Genomic DNA, 19,846 nt, shown 5'->3' on the forward strand with positions numbered 1-19,846 from the left:
CTTCGTAGGCTGGCGGTGCTCAGGGAAAAAACGGGCCGTAAAATTCCTCTGTACTTGTTAGACTTGCTAGACACCCACATACAGGAGTCACTCATCTTTGAATGGTCACGTTACTCTCGTAGCCGCACACGCCCTCACACCCTCTCACACTGACCTGTCTTGCATTCAGAGCTTGTCCCCATAAGAGACAAAACCCATGAATCTGCAGCTAATTCCCTGAGTTTTGTCAATGGAAGGTGTGGGAATGGATTCCTAAGGGGGCCTCTCCCAGAGCTTCTGGAGCTGGAGCTCGTGTTGCTCGGGGGTAATTGGGATTTCTGCTGCCCGTTTTCGTTCAGCTGCACTTCCGAAAGAGGTGCCTGTGCAGAACTACCGAAAGCACAACTGTGCTTAGTTATTTCCTGGCGTTAAAGATGCCTCTGAAAAGATACCTTTTCCTTTAATATCTGTTTTCTGCCGGGACAAGAAAAATGTAAGAGTTTTAATTTTTTTTTTCTATTTGTCCTTGCTGAGAGCTCTGTCCTGGCCTAGAGGAGGGTCCAACTAGCAGTAAGGAGATTGAAAATGGAGGTGAGAATTCGGAATGGAAGTGATAAAAGATGAACACGATACAAATTTTAATTCTAAACATTTCAAGGAGGAGGAGGTGCATGGTTTGGGAGGCTCCTTTGCTAAACTTTACAAAGTATTTAGAAAATATTTAGGTATTTTCAATGAAAAAAATCTTTGCTTTAAAAAATATGGGAAAGATCTGGAAAAGTGGATGTTTCCATCCATTATACTTTCTGCAACTTGTATTGCATACCTTTGTACTGATGATTCAGTCCTTCTCCAATCCATTTCTTTATCAAAGCAGTGTTTCCAAAGTGTTGACAAGAAACTTCGTGATCCCTAAAGCCCACATATGACAACAATGCCAAAGTTCACTACACTATGAAGATAAATATATTCCACGTGTACATAAGAGCTGAACTATTGTTCCTGTAATAATTTAGGATATTACCTGAAAAAGATAATTTTAATTTGTTCCATTTCTGAAATTAGGATTCCCTAGATGAAAGGAAAAAAAAGCCATGAAATGTATAATTAGGAGGGGCAGGGGGCTTTATGTTCTATATTAAGCAAGAGATGTTCAGTGTTGGTGTGAAAAACTCCAGTCACTTGTTTTTAAATTTTTTTAAAGTTTAATAGTAATAAAATGGTTATAAAAATAGTAATATAACTAGAGTAATACAATTTGAACAATTGGGATTAGGACAATATGAGACAATAAAAACAAAGAGATACGGACATCTGGGTACCTTTTTCTGGGCAACACAAGCCCGAAAAAGGACCCCCATTAACAGAGGATTAACCCTTAAAAACAATCGCCTGTTGCATATTCATACATCTCATACATGATGCATAAATTCCATTCAAACACAGGATTCTGTCTGGTCAGTGCCAACTTCCTCCCCTTAATCCTATCAGCGTCTGTCTTCCTGTCTGAGCGAGGTGGGAAGAAGTTAGTTTTCTGCTGATAAGGGAGCAATAAAACTCCCTTTCTCTGAAAGATTTAGGTGTCCTGTGGCTGCTATCTGGTGTGAGTCCTTTCTTAATCAAATATCTTACATAGCATAGTTTCTATTTTAACATTACGTTATAACCTAAAACTATATTTAATACACTACTTAAGAAAATTAATACAGCATAACTTTCTAACATAACACATACAATATTCATTTTAATACTTGTGAAAAACCAATCATAAAATACACATTTTTCATATTGGCAATTACAGCATTTTATTCACATCTGAAATACAGATGACAGGATGCTTAATTAGTAAAAGAAGACAACACTTCCAATGTCATACTTCAAATTCTTTGTAGGTTTTTGCTTCATTTTTTGGGATAATATGGAAACAATGTTTTCATTAGTTTTTTTAAAGAGCTGTTAAAAATTAAATGGGATGTTCTTTAGAGAATACTTTTGTTTGTGGAGAAAAAATATCAATTATTAGAAAATATTATTACTCATTTAAGGAGTCATCCTCAGAGTGCCTAGCAATGTTTTGTAACACAATCAAGTATCATCCTTCCTAAACCACACAAATTTCTAAAAGAAAATTTCTGAAGGAAATTGGAGGAATTGACAAAAGCAAGCATTATACATTGGATTTACAAACAAAAAATGGATGCCCACAGGTATATGAACTTCCTATCAAAAAAAAAAAAAAAAGTATGAACTACCTGTCCTAAATAACTTTTAATGACCTTCTCTGCTTTTTCTGGAGTAGTAGTGATGAACTTCAGCCTTGCTTCTGGTGTGACTGCTCTTTTTAGAGGTGTATCAATGCTCCAGTACACTTATTTTCTACCTCATAAGACAGCATGAATTTCTAAGACATGGAGGACTTTTCAGGACTGATGAAACACTTCTATGAAGACACTCAGAAAGTCTCATGTGTAATGCACAGTGTATGTATAATTGCTGCTTGTTGAGATACTGTTTGGTTTCTAATTAAATTGATTTTTTACTTATGAACGGGAGAGGAGAGCTGCAGTGCATTGGCCATGTCCAGTGGGCCTGGAAAGGGCATAAAGGGCATAAAGAGAGCAACTTCTGTGTGTCTGTACTGGAGTATAAAGCTGTCATTAGCTCAGTCCTTGTGAAGACCTTGGGATACAAGTAGCACCAAGAGGCTCTGGCTGCTTTGCAGCCACATTGTCCTGCCAGCACGTGGTCCTGCTCCTCTCTCCTCGTGGTCTCAGCTTATGATCTATTTCCAGCTACCTTCAGCTGAAGAAGTGTGTCCATCTTTCAAGGTACCTGTGAGAGCTGTATGAAACAAACCATGAACAATGCGGGATTGTATTTCACGTATTTGCAGGTTTCCAGTTCCAGTTAGGGAAGGTAGACAAGGAAATATTGTCTGAAAAAGGCTGGGTTGATCTGAAAGTTTCCTGTGAGTGTTTTTCAGGCTGTCATTTTGAAACATTTTATGGTTTTTAATGCAGATACAGTGGTACCTGGAAAATGGGAACACTTTGAAAACTTTTTTCTTGAAGAGTGGTGTTCTGAAAGTGAACAGAATACAAATCTGGACTTCCTGTAGAGGAAATGAAAGTGTGGACTTATTTTGCTGTTAAAAGCAGAAAAGAACCAGTCAATGTGACTTGATTCGAAAAACAACCATAAAATGATTTTTGGTAACTGCTAACAATAACATCAATAACTTGAAATAAATGAAGTATTTTCAAGAGGAAAACGAATTAATGCAGGTGATTCCCAACTATAGATACCTCATTTGCACATTGTAATGGATTAGTTAGCATGTGTCAGGAGCCTGTCTCAGGATCATATTATTACTCTCATCTGGATAGGATGAAGATAAGACCTGGCTGAGGATGCCATAAGCATTAAATGTGGTGTGCCATATCAGCACTTCAGTCAGATTCAGACAAAGGGAATAAAGATTTTAACATTTCTATACTGGTTTTCTAAATTCTCATTTCAAGGATTAAACAGGAGAATCTTGAGTCAAAAAAAAAAAAAAAAGAAAACCACAAAAACAAAAAAAATAGGAGAATCTTGAGTAAAAAAAAACAAAACAAAACAAAACAAAAAAAAAAACAAGGAGGCTCATGTTTTTAAATAAATCTCTGTTTCCTGCTCATGACCTCAGTTTTAAATCCTGGGCATAATCTGTCCATCAGTGTGGTATGATCACCTCAGGACTTTTTGCACAGAGTTTGCAGATCTGATTGTCACTGGTGTACAGGCACTCAGTTTTTGGTAGATCAAACTGACAATAAACAACTTAGTGTTTGGGGATGGGTGGATTTTCACATATTTCCAATTAGCTGTTTTATGGAAAATAGCCGGGGGCATAATAATGAAGAATCCATTACTCCTAGTACTTCATTTGCCTTGTATGAAGGGATGCATTTGTAGGAATACAAGGCCAAGAATCCAGCAGGGCTGTGGGGGGAAAGAAGAGGTAGAAACTTTTATGAAGGCTTTTTTTCAGTGTCACTGTGAAAGGCCTCAAACCATGAAGCTCTTGTTACTGCCTTGGGACTCTTTCCAACATCTATTGCAGAGGAATTTTTTCCTGCTATTCTTTCTGAAAACATCTGAGTTTCAAACTTTCTATTTATTCAGGGCTTTATTGCAAAAAGGTATTAGAGTGAGTTGAGAAGATATACTTCCCTACATTTGTTTGATGTATCATTCACAGAAGAAATCCAGAAAAATAAATGTAACCAAATTTATCAGACTAATCTGTGTTTGGAGTACGCAACTTGTATGTATCTGTTTTCAATTTAAAAAGTGAGGTTTACCAAGGCAATTGAAAATTAGCATGTTAGCTATTATAAGTTTTTTAGAATGCTTATAAATTCATCCAAATGCACTTAATTTTCAACAAAAGAAGTAGCTGCCCATTAAGTTTCTCTCAAGCCTGAACAGACTCAGAGATAAGGTATTTTGTTTGCTCCAACCATGAAAATTGTACTTAAAGAAATGAAGAAATGGTACAAAGTTTTGTTGAATGGATCAGTCCCATGAAATTAATAAAATGAAAGCAATCCTTTTTTAAATAATACAGTGTATGCTGAGGGCTTGTGACATACAGTCTGTGACAATACATGGAGTGTTGATGTCAAACTGAGCAAGTAAATCTGCTTCAAGCTGCTCTAGAACTGGTGTGATGTTTGGCTGTGCTGAGAAATTCAAAATTCTCAGTTGGCTGGACCTGCTCTTCTCTCACTTTTAGAGATTTAAATTGGGAATAACTGACATTGAAGTTGAATGATGCTGCAATCCAAAAAGAGGGACAAAAGTCTGAATGTGTTGATATGCACTTAAACAAAGTCTGACCCATTGTAACAAATGGAATTCATTTTCTGCCTGCTGAAAGTATACATTTCTTTAAAATAAATGATTTTGTCAAAAATCTGACTTTGTGACAAGAAGGTCTGAGCTGCTGACAAGGGACTGAGTAATAAATTTGCAAAAATATGACCACCATCTGGAAGGGGGTTTGTGTTTACATTTCCTGTACAAGCCTGCCTTTCTTTCGTATCATCCACTATTGCCAAGGTACATTGTAAGCCGGATAGCCTGCTTTGATATGTGGGCACTCCAATGAATACCTATTCCTGAAACACAGGGCAAATAAGATTATAATTATTATAGCCAGATTTAAATACATGTGAGGTATGTATATTTCAGTATATTATATTAATTAATTTAATATTTTTTATGTAGGTACTGAAATGTAGTTATGCACTTAAGTGAAGGGGTGGAGTATCAGTTAGGCTGAGGGTGTCTGCAGTTTGCATTTCAATTCACAGAGGACTGCACAGTCTTGCAGAAGGATTCAAGGCAGATATAGATCCAGTACCCTAGATCCTTAGTAAGGAGAAAATGTGTTTCTTTCTAGTGAATATCTAGGTTGAGTAAAGAGTTTTATTTCTTTTGAGTACTTAGAAGTACAAAATAGTATACCAACAATACATCTAGAATTGTATTAATAATAAGCCATCACAAAAGGCGTGGGATAGCAGCTGTTGTAATAATATGTGGACTTGAAATTCTTCCTATCAGTAGTTTAGAGCTTTTCCTTCTCTGTCAGTAGCTGCAAGTGTTATTGCAACTACTATGGCAGGGATTCCTAATTAATAAATGAGACATTAGCAATTTATTGTTTGGTTGCACAGGCATACCTCCCTTCCACAGAAATAGTTTCTTGCCTCCTAAATTCCACAGATTTTAAGATCTGTGTTTCAGCTGCCTTGTGCTGAGTTGAAGGGGTTTTCTGTAGCCTAGACAAAAGGCAGGACTGAGGGTTGTGAGCGATATTTTTCTGAGGGCAGCTCATATCCATGACATGCTGATTTTTGCCACCAAAGAGATTCAACAGAGCTTCCTGAGCCACACAGATGCTGTGCTGTCATTCAAATACATATGGAGGGACCATGGAGTGCCATGTAGCCAGGCAGCATTTGCTGAATGTTTTCTGGTTTGCATATGCAGTCTAAATTCTAAAAGTTTCCAAGTAATTGCCTCTATAAATGCAAGACATAATAATGGAACAATAAGGGTTGAAAACTGCTTGGTGGGTGCTATCAGAAACAATGCAATACAAAAGCTGAATACACAACATGGAAAATACTGGTGCCCCTGTACAATGTATTAGAAGGGTTTCTTGAAACAGTGTGAGATTTTCACTTTACCTTGTCAGCATCTGTCTGAATTTTTCCATTGTCTGGGTGAGTTCTCTGAAAGACAAAATGAAACATTCTCTGAAAGTGAAACATTCTTTGAAAGTTTCCTTTTGGTTTGCAGTGTTGCTTCTAACTGCTGTACTGACTTTAGAATGTGTTCTTTGCTTATTAATAAATGATACATAAAAAATAATATCAGGCACTCATTGCTTTTGGATGTATTCAAAGCTCTGGCTGGGAATCACTAAATGAGGAATTTAAGTCCACATATGCGATCACCATAACTGTAAGATTTTTTACTTAGTTGCAGAAGCAGATTGTTGAATGTTTGATTACTGTGAAAATTTCTCCTGCACCCAACAGGCCTGTGCTGCTGTGGCAGTGACCAGGCTATCAATTTCAGTGTGTTATCGGGTCAATGAGAACAAGCTCAGGTTATACCAGTAATGTGAGCAGCAACAGGAGATTATTAAATCACGTGGCATTAACCCAGAGGCAGAGACGCTGGTTCTACTCGCTCTCTGCTGATCTCCTATCTTTACAACTCACCCTGAATGTACTCTGGACTGTAAAAGTTGCCATATGGACAACTTTAAATCTTACCCCATCTGATTACTGACATGGTTACGAGGAAGTGTCCAGGCAGTGGCTTCATGGCTCTGAGCATCAATAAATACAACAGTGCAGAAATAAGGGCTGACCACAGAAATGTTGCCAACAAGAAGGCAGCAGGACAGCCACAACTGTGCACCAGGTGTCTGTGGGAGTATCCACTGTAAGGATACCACCAGAGGTAAGGTGGTACTGGTGGCATCATAAGGAAGGTATTGCTGGTGGCATCTGGTGGTATCGTTGCTGCACTTTCTGGAAGGTTGGTTTTCAATTCCAGAGATGAGGATGATGTTAAAAATGAGCATAGAAAAGCAGAGATTCACTAACATTCACTTTACAGATAAGTTTTGAGTTTTCCTATTGGTAGAAATATGTTTAGGACAAAAAAAGAAGAGAAAAATGAGAAAAATTCTCAAATATTGCCTCATTTTCATTTATGCTAAAAGCAAGCTAGAGAGGAGAAACTTTAATACAGACAGAAACTAAAACAATAACTTGTTTGCAGAATTACACCAACAGTACTCTCAGACAGCTTCACAAATCCATCAGTTTTGTCTGACTTTGACTGGAACAGAGAATATCCAGCAACTTTTAGGACTAGGCCTTGACTGACAGCAGTTTGGGATGCATTTTTCCCCTCTCTACTCTTTTTGGAATCTTTTTCATCAGTGTTCAGAAGTGAGTTAGCATAAAACCGTTCTCCAGAGTGTAAGAGAATAATAAACCTCCACTTCCAAACTTTGCTCTATCTCTGAATCACAGAATCAATTAGGTTGGAAAAGGCTTCCAAGATAATTAAGTCCAACCTATGACCAAACATCACCATGTCAACTGCACCCTGGCACTGAGTGCCATGTCCAGTCTTTCCTTAAACACCTCTGGGGACAGTGATTCCACCACTTCCCTTGGCATTATATATAACATATGTATGCATATATATATAAAGGTGTATTTTTATTATATATATATATATATATATAAAATATTATCATAAATAAATACACTTAAAAGGCAGAGGCTGGAACCTCCTACAGTCTTAAAAACATGAACCTTGATGGAATTGCTCCAAATCTGCATTAGTGCAAACAGGATGAGAAACAGGCATTAATCTATTATAACTTCAGTTCTGCTGGCATGACTTCTCTCATTGTTCAGAGGGGATTGACAGGACACCATTAATTACAGGCATGTCCCTCAAAAAAAAAATTGCTGCAATTGTGTCTTCCAAGATAATTAAGTCCAACCTATGACCAAACATCACCATGTCAACTGCACCCTGGCACTGAGTGCCATGTCCAGTCTTTCCTTAAACACCTCTGGGGACAGTGATTCCACCACTTCCCTTGGCATTATATATAATATATGTATGCATATATATATAAAGGTGTATTTTTATTATATATATATATATATATATAAAATATTATCATAAATAAATACACTTAAAAGGCAGAGGCTGGAACCTCCTACAGTCTTAAAAACATGAACCTTGATGGAATTGTTCCAAATCTGCACTAGTGCAAACAGGATGAGAAACAGGCATTAATCTATTATAACTTCAGTTCTGCTGGCATGACTTCTCTCATTGTTCAGAGGGGATTGACAGGACACCATTAATTACAGGCATGTCCCTCAAAAAAAAAATTGCTGCAATTGTGTCTGTATTAAGCAATTCACAATAAAACAGCTAGCACAAGCTAGCTACTGCCTAGGAGAAGAGATAACTGTTTACACATTGTAATACCAGAGTATGGGAGGAGGTCACACTGGTGGTGGAACACTGTGACACATTTTTAAAGCCTGGTATTGAGATAGTGAACTGAAAAGCTCAATGTGTATCACAGACCTGTGTACTCTGGGTCTGTGTTGTCAGTACCTGATCAGGGTAGAAACAGAGGTGTCAGTGAGTCCCAAGCCATGCTGTGTGGTTTAGCTATTTTTGAAAATAGTATTTGCTAGTCAGTAATATTGCAATGTGTTCTAAACTGGCCGCTTTTAATTGTTTTCCTCAAACTACATACAGAACAAAATATTGTAATTTAGTGTAAAATACTTGCAGTTTAACATCTTCCCTCTTACCTAGTGAGTATTTGAAACAATATGACAATAACCACACCAGCCATGGACAATCACACCAATATAATCCAAAAGCTTTTCATATTTATATTTCATATTTTATCTGAAATGCCCAGAAAACCAATTGTATCAGTTATATGAGATGAGAAGAGATACATTTCTTTTTAAAGTTTCTGTTCCTGGTTGCAGATAAGAACAAGAATGTTTCAGTAAAATTATGATTATTGCTACCCACTGCCAGAATTTTTAGGTCCCACAGAATTATTCTAGACCCCAAAACTAGAAAAGCTTATAAAAAACACCAACAAGAGATTTAACAATACCCATCAAATATTCATCAAAATATCAGGTTAAATTATTCATAATATCCAAAACTAGAAAAGCTTGTGAAAAACACCAACAAGAGATTTAAAAAATACCAATCAAATATTCATCAAAATATCAGGTTAAATTATTCATAATAAAATGCAAGGTGACACAGAATTTACAAAGCAGATTTTAGCTTTTCCTACTGGTGAGCATTCTGAATTTTGACTTATTGGTCTAAGGTAAGATATTACAAATAATTATAAATTGAAATCAGTCTATGTTTTTATAGTGACAATAAAGCAGCAAGTAAATGTAAATGTGTTCAGTGAAACAGAAAATTGCTGTTGCATTTGCATAAACAGATGAGAATCTTATTTAGAATATCGTCAGTTTGTGCAAAAAGGACACGCATGACATAAAGGAAAATACAGAAACAAGTAAATAGTACAAATATGAAAATGCTGTTCTGCAAAGACAGTAAAAATGAACTCTGAAATGCTGGCACACTGAAGTTAGTGACACAGACATGTGATTTTACCCAGGGTGTGTTTTGTTTAGAGAAGCTGAAATAAATACTGAAAGAATAACAAACATGAGAACCAGCCAGTCATTCCTAAATAGTCTTGTTAGTAAAAGAGGCCAGTGTATAAAACTTTATGGTTGAAAGCTTAATATTTACAGAGCAAGTGCTTTTATAAACATATAAGCAAAGGGAGTAGTTAATGCTAAATCCTCTGAGTTGTTTACCCAGCACAAGGCAGTGCCACAGCTATCCCAGATTCCAGGAAGCTCTACTGTTCATCGGGGGACACTTCAGCCTTTAGACAACCCTTCATCCAACCACCAGCTGCCACAACGGAGCTGCTGAGCTGGAGGTGACAAAGGCTGAGCAACGGGAATGCATTAGGCCAGGAATGAATGAATGCATGAATGAATGAATCAGGCCTACCTGCTGAGGAGCTGTGCGAGCAGCCGGGCACAGCCACAGGTCGTGTCAGAGGAAGCCAGGACTTGCCAACGCATTTGGCTATTCAGCAGCTTGGGCACAACTTGCCCAATTTGCCAGATCTGCCACAGGGCAGAAACAAGTACGTGGGGACACTTTAAAGTCCTGTGCATTCTAGCTTGAATGCACCTATGCCCTTGTATTGCCATGCTGATCTTAGAGTTAGAAACAATCAACCAAACAAAAAAACCAAACAACCTCAGACTCTTCTCACTGAAGAAAGGACAATGCCCTACCATCAGAACAGCAAAATTAGTGGTGTGATTACACCTGCATCCCAAAATACACAGGCATGACCACACAGCTGCAGTTCAGATGTGTCATACTAGGGATTGGGATTGCAAGGAGAAAAAGAGGCTACAGAGACAGAGAGATAGGCACCAGCAAACCGTGTGAACTGACAGTGACTTGATTTTGAAAGGGGAGCTGACACCTATGAAGCAATAGTTGGGTTTCATAAACCTTATCAATTATATCAATAACAGCATAATTTGGCATTTTAAATTTACTTTATGTGCCTTTCTCAGTCAAGATTTCCAATGAAATTACCAATTCCTGTGATTTATCCAAATGATCAGGATTCAGGCTTCCACTGACTAAGCATTAAACAACTGACAGTTGATTTTTGTGCAAGCCAAACAACAGCTTTCAGGTTTTGGTAGCACTGTTACTGCCAACCAGTGCTGAATCCACACTGGAACAAGAAGCAAACAATGATAAATGGAGTGGCCCTTCCCTCCCCTCCTGCAGCACAGTGGTGCTCATGCAGTCACACATCAAATGACATGCAGACATTTTCAAACATGCTTCTGCAGGGTACAGCAATTAGAACTACTTTTAATGAGCAACAAGCAGCTTGGAGTGCAAATAAGAAGTGAACACAACCATTCATGGTATTAAATAGTTCAACTAAAAATTATTAATAAAAATAGGAGTAAAAAAGTTTGTTGCAGCAATTTCCTTAGAAATGACACATTTCCTGGATCACTTAGCTGTATGGTTCTATGGTGATGATTGCTGATCTGTCATATTTATATGTCTGAGCTCATTTGATGTTTGCATTTCTTGTACCAGGCATCAGTATGCATAAAAACCAACCAGCTAAGGGTTTTTTTTTCCCCCAAAGGAGATTTTCAGTGAATATTCATTAAAAAATTTCCCAGTTGCAGTTTTCAAAAGAAGAAAGGACTTACTTAAAATGTTGAACAGTATCTGAACTTCAGTACTGAGGTCACCAATTAGCCCAGGAGCATTTTCCTGTATTTCTGGTTTTGTTGACTGATGCTTTCCCAGCACTGCATCTGCAACAATTAGCAGTGTATGAGTTAGGATTTATGATTCACACTGGTGTTCATTCTGTCTAGCTAAATCCAACAACACACAGGACTTACTTCTCTGTGCCAAAAACAGAATCATAGAGGAGCTTAATTCAGTGGAGCAGACTGGATTGCAACTTCAAGCTGTGAGATGTTATCAGTGAATGAAAATTCCTTCATTGTTTCATGAGGCTGTATCAAAATAATGAGTGGGATAAAAGTTATCATTATTTGTTATTATACAGCTATAGGTTCAGTTTCTGAGCTTCCTCTCTTATTTGGTTCTCCAGTGGGTAGTGCTCCTCATTTCCTATCCCCATTTTTTCTCTAAAGCAGAAGAATCCAGCAATGTTTATATTGGTGTAAACTGGGAATTACATATTGGAGTTGAATGGCAAACATATTTTAACTTGTTCATGAACTGCTTTCATCCTGAACCAGAAGGGAAAAGGTTGTCGACTTACACCTAAAGAAAATGGCAAAAGCTCAAGTTACCTGGTTGTAGCATTGACAAGACTATTGTGGATGAATTCCATTTGTTGGCATCCAAGAGTTGACTCACTGTAGCCATTACTGCCACAGATGCCTGTCTCAAGCAGAAAAAAAGGCAATATTCAAATACAGTTGAGTAAATCACCCCTTGTGCTACACACAGAATGGACAAAGTAAGAAAACTTAACAAGTATTGCTTGTTAACAGAACAAAACAGAATAACAGAATAAAAAAGTAAAGAAAGCCATTCAAGTGAGCACAAACTTTGTGCCAGTGGATTCATAAAGCCACACTTTTATTAATTCAGTTATTAAAGATTTAATTATTAACTTAAACATTAAATGATGCTCATATTCAAATTTTAGATGTACATCTAAGAAGCTGGCAAGTTTACACTCAGCTCTGAGAACAGAACAAGGATGATTCCACAAGTACGTGCTCGAGGATGCTTAAATAACTCTGCTAAATGACAAAATTAATGCATTTGTTTGTAGTGTTATGTACAGTTAAGAGAAAGAACAGTGTCTTTTCTGCTGGGGGGACAGCTGAGGATTTGAGTGTTACTTGCAATAACTGAAACCTTCCTGGAGCTCACAGTTTCAGCCTGTGAGGAGAATGTCATTTAACAGAAACAAAAGAGAAAAGGCAAAATAATCACCACTTCATAACATTCTCACACAAAATAAAAATATACAAGAAATAAAATAAAATAAAAATATACAAGTAATTTGCCATCTAAAATGTTTATGTTAATGTCAAGTATGTGGTGTTTGCAAATTTTCCCTAGAAATTGTTTTCATGAATCCTTGGCGTATCTTGGGTTGGAAGGGAGCCCTGGAGGTCCCCATGCCCAACAGGGGCTGAAACCAAGCTGCTCAGGGAATCATTTTGAATATCCACAATCTACCCTGGAAAACTGCTTGTGTTTGAACAGTGTTAAGGGGAAAAATATTCTCTTATCTAAATGGAATTTTCTATATTGCCATTTAATTCTCTGGGCACTCATCCTAAAACTGCACACCTTGAAGAGCAGCCAGGCCACATTGTTCTCCCCACCTTGCCATGGAGCAGCAGCAGGACCTCTCCTTTGTCTTGAGGTCACTGAGTTCTGAGTCTGTAACTTCTCTGCACCTTTCATTGTTCCTTAAATAACCACAACAGGATTTTTTGAAAGGCCATCAAAGCAACTTGACAAATGTCTTCTGGAACAATCTTGCCCCTCAACACAGGGCTTATAACCTGCACTGAGGGCATTATCCTCACTCCAGTACATTATACAGAGTGTCAGCTTGGAATAAATGCAAAAAGAAAAAAACAAAACAAAACAAAACAAAACAAAAAACCAACAACAAAACACAAAAAAAAACCCCAAACAAACTATAAAATATGCTGCTGTTGGATGTACCAATAAGAATTGCTATAAGCACTGGTTGGGTCCAGTTTGAGTTAGTTAACACTGAATGAATAGAGATTAAATGTATGTCTGTAGCATCTTTAAAGTCTAAACACAAAACCAAGTTGAGGCACCTAGCTGTACCTTCATATAATTTATGAAGGTATAGCTAGATAACAATAAGACACAGAAAATCTGCCAGTCATCAGGTCAAGTAATCTGGTTTTTAATTCCATCAATGAAGAACTCTACTGAATTGCTTCAATAACTGAATTGTTCTCAAATTATTTATGTTGGAAAGCTACCAAAATCAAGATTAATTCTATCATGCAGATTTGAAGCATTGATAAAACTTGGAAGGTAGGTAGGTAAGAAAAAATGAATGTCTTGCATAAGGAGGAAGGAAATTTGCATTTATAATTACTGGAGATAATATTATTTGACTTGAAAATATCTGCATATGCACAAGGGACCAACAGTACATCATGAACGCCTGTGTTCACTGTTCTTGCTTCCAACTTTCTAGCATGACCTTGGATTCAAAATACGTAGTTCTATTAAAAAGTAATCAAATCCTTTTAAACCTAGGCTCTGGATCACTAGCATGCCCACCTCCTGCTCCCATTCCCCAGTTCCCCAAGCGGCCCTCAGCTCACTAGATGGCAGCCCAACATCACAGCTCCCAAGAAACCCACACGTTACTGATGACAGCAGAAAAACCATGTGTCACACCTTACTGGGACTAGAAATAACTACTTATAATGTTATATATTGCTTTGAACCGTTTAGTGAAGGTTGTGTACTGGAAAAATATTGAGCTGAAGGCTTTCTCAGGAAAGGATCCAAGCAGGTGATGCATTGGGTTGAAGGTACAGTAGTCAAGCCAAAATGCATGAGGAAAGGACTTCTCTTATTTAACAAGGACTGTACCTAGTATATGTTTTTTCTTTTTTTTTTTCCTTTTTTTTTCATTTGGGACTAGTGATAAGGAAGTGAAACACAGAAGCAGCAGAAGGGAAGCAGTCACAGTAATGCGCTTAGTCATGTTCAGCTCTCCATGTTTTGCAGATACAGCAAGGCTAAGCCTTAGAGCTAGACTTAGGGAGTTATGGATTTTATGGATTTTATATATAGCATTCATGCAAGAGAGTCTGAATTTGGATTCTTGATGGACAGCAATGTTGACAGAATGGAAGGGCTTCACTCTTAATCCTTCTAAACATATTGGTGTCAGTGTCACCCTCATGCCAGTCTTCTCCTGACCCATTCCATGTTTTCACTGATTTGGTACCCTGGGTCAGCATCACATCCACTCAGAGGCATTTGCTGTGAACTAGGAACCTGATTGAGGAAATTGCAGACCAGTTAAGAAATATGAAATGGGATGCTGTGTTCAGGCAAACCCAAGCAAAATAAAATGATCACTGTTGGAAATTCAGGTCATCTGCAAAGCAGCCACATGCCAAGAATGCCACTGGAAAAAGGCTTTGGTCATTTATTTTGCTTTCTGCAAAGTTTTGAGGAACATGAGCTATATTTCCTGCCCCAATTTTCTATTCCCATTCCCCATTTTTTTTTTCCCCCAGGACGATGCAGAATCCCAGAAACTGTTTAAGTAGTAATTTAAGATTACCTGTGATGCTAAGGAGTCCAGATTTTCATTACAATTCGGAATTTGGAGAGGTTTTTAGGTAGGAATCTTCCTTTCTCTGGAGCACATCCGGATTTCTATTGAAGCATGACCTGTAATTTTCTAAAAGCAGAAAGATATGCATTTAGTATAGGAGTTCTCACACATTCAGATGACCTCACTGGGAGTTAAAACTGTTGTGTGGCTGTGACACCCTATCCAGTGTTATTTTCTGTTTGCTTGTAAAATTTTGTCTTTCAGTGTTACAAGTGACCATCAATTATTTAACCATTTATTGTTCTTTTCAGAACATGTGGTTTGCATTCATGTACACAGTTCTGTCAGAGGGGCTGACATTCTTTATGCCTAAGTTAACAGGCTTTAGTTATGTTAGAGCTGCAGAAATACATCATTAAATTGGGAAGAACTGGCATCAGCTCTGAGCTGTCAGAAAGACTTTTTACCATGTCCTGAAAAACACAGTTTATACGTCATGAAAGAGATGCAAAGGACACGTGGAGCAGCTGTGCAGCACTTACTCCTCTACAAGGTCTCTGAAAGCTGAGGCAGTTCATGGAACCACAGCTGATGGAAAGCATCCTGAATCCTAATGCTAAATAGTAGGATATAAACAGATTGATTTACTAATAAAAGGCTGTTCAGGACCCTGACTCTCCTCCCAGCCCCAGACAGGCACAGATCCATCTCAGCATGTGTACCTGGAATTCTCTGCATTTGGGGTAGAAAACTTTGCAGAAAAGTTTGTGCTCCTGCTGCCTGAGCTACAGAGTTCTGGCTTCAAACACAGACCTCTCATCTGGTCTGAAAATCTGACATCTTTGACAAACCTTACATCTACTTTTGAGATATGGGGCAAAAGGAAGGAAACACATACCATTCACAGTATCAGGTGCACATGCCTTTTAGGAGTGGCCATATTTACCCACTATAATATCTTCAAAAGTAAGGTTCTTATATTGCTTTCAAAAATGTTCACTGTCTCAGTACTGCAGTCACAGAAATTAACTACACAGAAAGAAAAAATAATATATTTCCAGATTAAATATTTTTAACATAAGGATCAGTTTTCAAAAATGAAATAGTACTGAGACAAGAAAAGCTCATTCAATCTTTTGCCCTAAGTGAAATAAAAGCAGTTAGGTAAATCTTATCTAAACCCAAGCTTCTAAGCTGCCACAAGTGATATTTTTGAAGTGAGTGAAGTCTTAAAAGCCCATACTTTTTGCCATCTCTTCTATTTTCTATTTTCACTGTTTTACTCCTAGAAAATTTGTAAAATATTATGAAGCCTCATGTTTGGTATCTTAATCTTTGGGCAGAAATCAAACTTGGTAACCTAATGCCACAGAAAACAGCAGGGGACAAAAATACACACTTTTGAACAATTAATGGGGAGCAGTACTTTGGTGACTCTAAACCATGATGGGCTGGATTTGGCTTTTGGTGCAGGACATTTCTGCCCTGCTGTCTGCTGGACTGGGACAGGCTGAGCACCCCAGACCCCACAGCTGCTACTGGCTACAGCTAAAGGCAGCGTGGTGAACCCAGTAAACCGTGGCCTGATCCGTCTGATCCGAAACAGCATTCTCATGTACCTTACTGCTATAACTTAACACAAATTTACCTCACAAAGCTGCAAACACTTGGAAAAAATATTGCAGCACACAGGCAGAGAAATTTTGCTTCATCTTAAGACTTGCAACTTCCTGTTTTTGCTAACTTTTGCTAATTCAGACCACATTTCAGCTGACTATGTCCCATTAGCTGGACTGACAAAGCATATTTATGGTCAGGGTCCTGAGGGGGCCTAGGAAACCTGGAATGTTGTCTGTGCTCTGGCACAGGCTTTCATGTCAAGTTACTTAACTTTCTGTGGATCTTGTTTTCTACAAGGTCTCAGTTTCCCACTATACAATGACACTTTCCTCCCACACAAATTATTACAAAAAAATAAAGATGCTGCAAAGATGAGGTCTTCCTTACAGCACCACACCTGAGCCTTGCTTGCCAGAAGGTGGTTAGCAGGACAAGGTGTCTCAAAAATCTGGTGGAAGGAACCTCTGGAGGGCGTCTAGGCCAATAAGAGGCTTCACCTTCACATCCTCACTAGGAGATGTGCTGCAGTGACATGATACCTTTCTAAATCCAAGCATTTCTCTTCATGCTCAGTTTCAGTGTCTTAAACTGCAGTTTACGACTGCTGTGTCTTGCTTTACCCTCTGGTGTTACTGAGGGTTTGGGTTTGAAGGTCTTTGCAACTCCCTCTCAGCTGAAGGCTGCTGTTAGCTCTGCCCTCAGTCTCCTCTTCAGCACAGTGAACAAGTTCAGCTCTTTCCCGTGCTTCCTGCAGGCCACCTGTCCAAAGCTGCTCACTGACCTCACTGCATCCTGCTGAACCCTCTCCAGCTTCCATAAGTCTGGTTAACCTGGCTTGCAGGTGGCAAAACTAAGCTTGTATTTCCCAGTGGTGCCTCACCAGGACCAGGAAGGGCAGGGTAAAAGCGTCCATTGCCTGTCTCCCTCCACCATAACACAGCTGCTCTCCTACCCTGTTTGCAGAGAACCACATGCTGTTGGCTCACATTGAACTTGGCATCTACTGTAATTCCCAGGTAGTTTCCAGCAGGCCCGCTCCTCAGCCAGCGAGTTCCTGCTCTGTACCAATGTCCTTGGCACGGAGACCGGCACTTATTCCTGTTGGACACTGTGAGGTTTCTGTTGGAGTCATCTTCAGGTTTCTCAAGTTCTTCTGCATTGGAGCTCTGCCTTAACTGTGTCAGCAATGCCTCTGCCCTGCCGAGGTTCAGTGTTGTGGGCACACTTGCTGAGGGGACCTGCTGTGTCATGGCTCAGGTTGTGGATGAAGACACTGAACGGTTCTGCCCTACTATTGACCAGTGGCTCTACTTTTACAACATCCTGATCGAGCCACTGATTGCTACCCTTTGATCTTGCCTGTTAATTTTCAGCCCAGCAAGTTGTTCATTCACCCAACACGATGTTGTGGTGCACCAGTTTAGTTGTTCCCTTTCACTGGGTGATTGGGAATTTGCACAGAATAGTTTTGTATTGCACTGTATAGCTTATGTTATATCACATGGTTTGTTATCCCTTTCCCCCCTCACATGTCCCGGTACCCCCTGGTGGTCTCTCCCTGGGTTCCCCCTCCCCTCGCCACTCCTCACTGGTGTCCCATTGGACATTGGTGGACCTCTCCCTCTGTCCCCATCCCGGCGGGTATAAAAGCTCCCTGCTGCCAGGGAATGCTCTCTTTTTCTCCCATGGGTTTGTCCGCCTGATGTGTGTCTTGGAATAAAGGACGTTTCCCACGTGGAGGAGAGCGCTTCTCTAATCTTCTACCTTTGTCTATGAAGTATCCTGTGAGCAAGGGTCTATAGCTAGCCATGTGGAGGAGGGCGCTTCTCAATCCTTTACCATCGTCTATGAAGTCTCGTGTGGGCAAGGGTCTATAGCTAGCCAGAGTGGACCCCAACAGCTCAGGAAACATGTTCCTTCAGGTGGCGCCCAGCGTGTCTACCTCCCACGTCTGAGACAGCACAAAGAAGCTGGTAATTCACTCGTGTGGATTATATTAGCTTTTGGGACTCTCATCTACCTCTGCTCCCGTGTTTTTCAACACGTGTCTTCAACTACCAAACAAGAGCACTGAGGGACATGGTGTCGAGGGCATCTATAAATCAAAGTGTATTACATCTTGTTACTCTTCTGTGTCTGCATACAGTTATTTCATATGGCAGACAGTCAGATTGGTCCTATATGTAAATAATAATAATAATAATTCCATGCTGTTCCTGATGATCTTCTGGTCTGTCATATGCATGGGAATTGACTTCAAGAGGATATGTTCCAAAATGCTTCTAGCAGGGAAGCCTGCTAGAAGAGGTAAGCCTGACTGGCTCATGGCTCCCCCAGATCTCCTTCTTACCTTTCTTAAAGGTGAGTATAATATGAACCTTCTTGCAGTTCTCTGTGGCCTCTTTTCATCACCACAGGTGACAGGAACCCACAGGGGCATCAGCCAGGTCTTTCAGCTGTCTTGAATGAGTCCTCTATAGACCCACGGATTTGAATACCTTTGTGATGACTAGACCCACGGCTGAGGGATGAAAGCCAACAGTAAGTTGCTATAAACACACATGCTTTCATACAAGCTTTATTTATTTTTTTCTTCTTAGTTATTCAAGCCTTGATCTGAAAGTTTTCAGGGCTGGTTTATATGCTTATACTACTTGGTTTTGGGCTTAGAAAGGAGAATCCATCTGAAATAAAATTTTCCCACTGATGCAAATCTCCAATTATTCCAAATATTTTAATGTCATTAGGATCGCTCCAGATTAAAACAAAACAAAACAAAATAAAACCAAACCAAACAAAAAAAGACCCAAACAGACAAACCACAAAAAGAAAATCAGGCCCTTTGTCATGATTTGTGAAAGAAAATAACCATGACATAATGTAGAAAAGCAGTGAACTGTGAGAAAGTGGAAATTTTTTCATCATTGTTGAAACAAAAGTATTTGGGTTACAAAAGCTGTCTGTGCTGTATGCCATGCTCTCTTTTCCTGGCAATAAACTGGATCACCTCCTCCATCCTCCCAGTGCCTGACTGCCCTTTCTTCCAGCCTCCTCAACAGCTTTAGCACTGTGATCCCATGCTCTTCATGCTCCACCATGTCTCAGCCCCTCTCACCTCTTCAATCCATATTTATATTTTCAGTACATAAAACATACATCTCCATTTTGTTAGCTGGCGGAGGG

General features: G+C 39.1%; 1 pseudogene; it reads right to left on the reverse strand.

Annotated features, from left to right (window-relative positions):
* Positions 1-2,723: 2,723 nt before the first annotated feature.
* On the reverse strand, positions 2,724-17,913 carry LOC121345432 (annotated as a pseudogene).
* Positions 17,914-19,846: the final 1,933 nt, after the last annotated feature.

This window comes from Onychostruthus taczanowskii, unplaced genomic scaffold, assembly GCF_017590055.1.
Source record: "Onychostruthus taczanowskii isolate IOZ18803 unplaced genomic scaffold, ASM1759005v1 scaffold73, whole genome shotgun sequence".
NCBI classification, from domain to species: Eukaryota; Metazoa; Chordata; class Aves; order Passeriformes; family Passeridae; genus Onychostruthus; species Onychostruthus taczanowskii.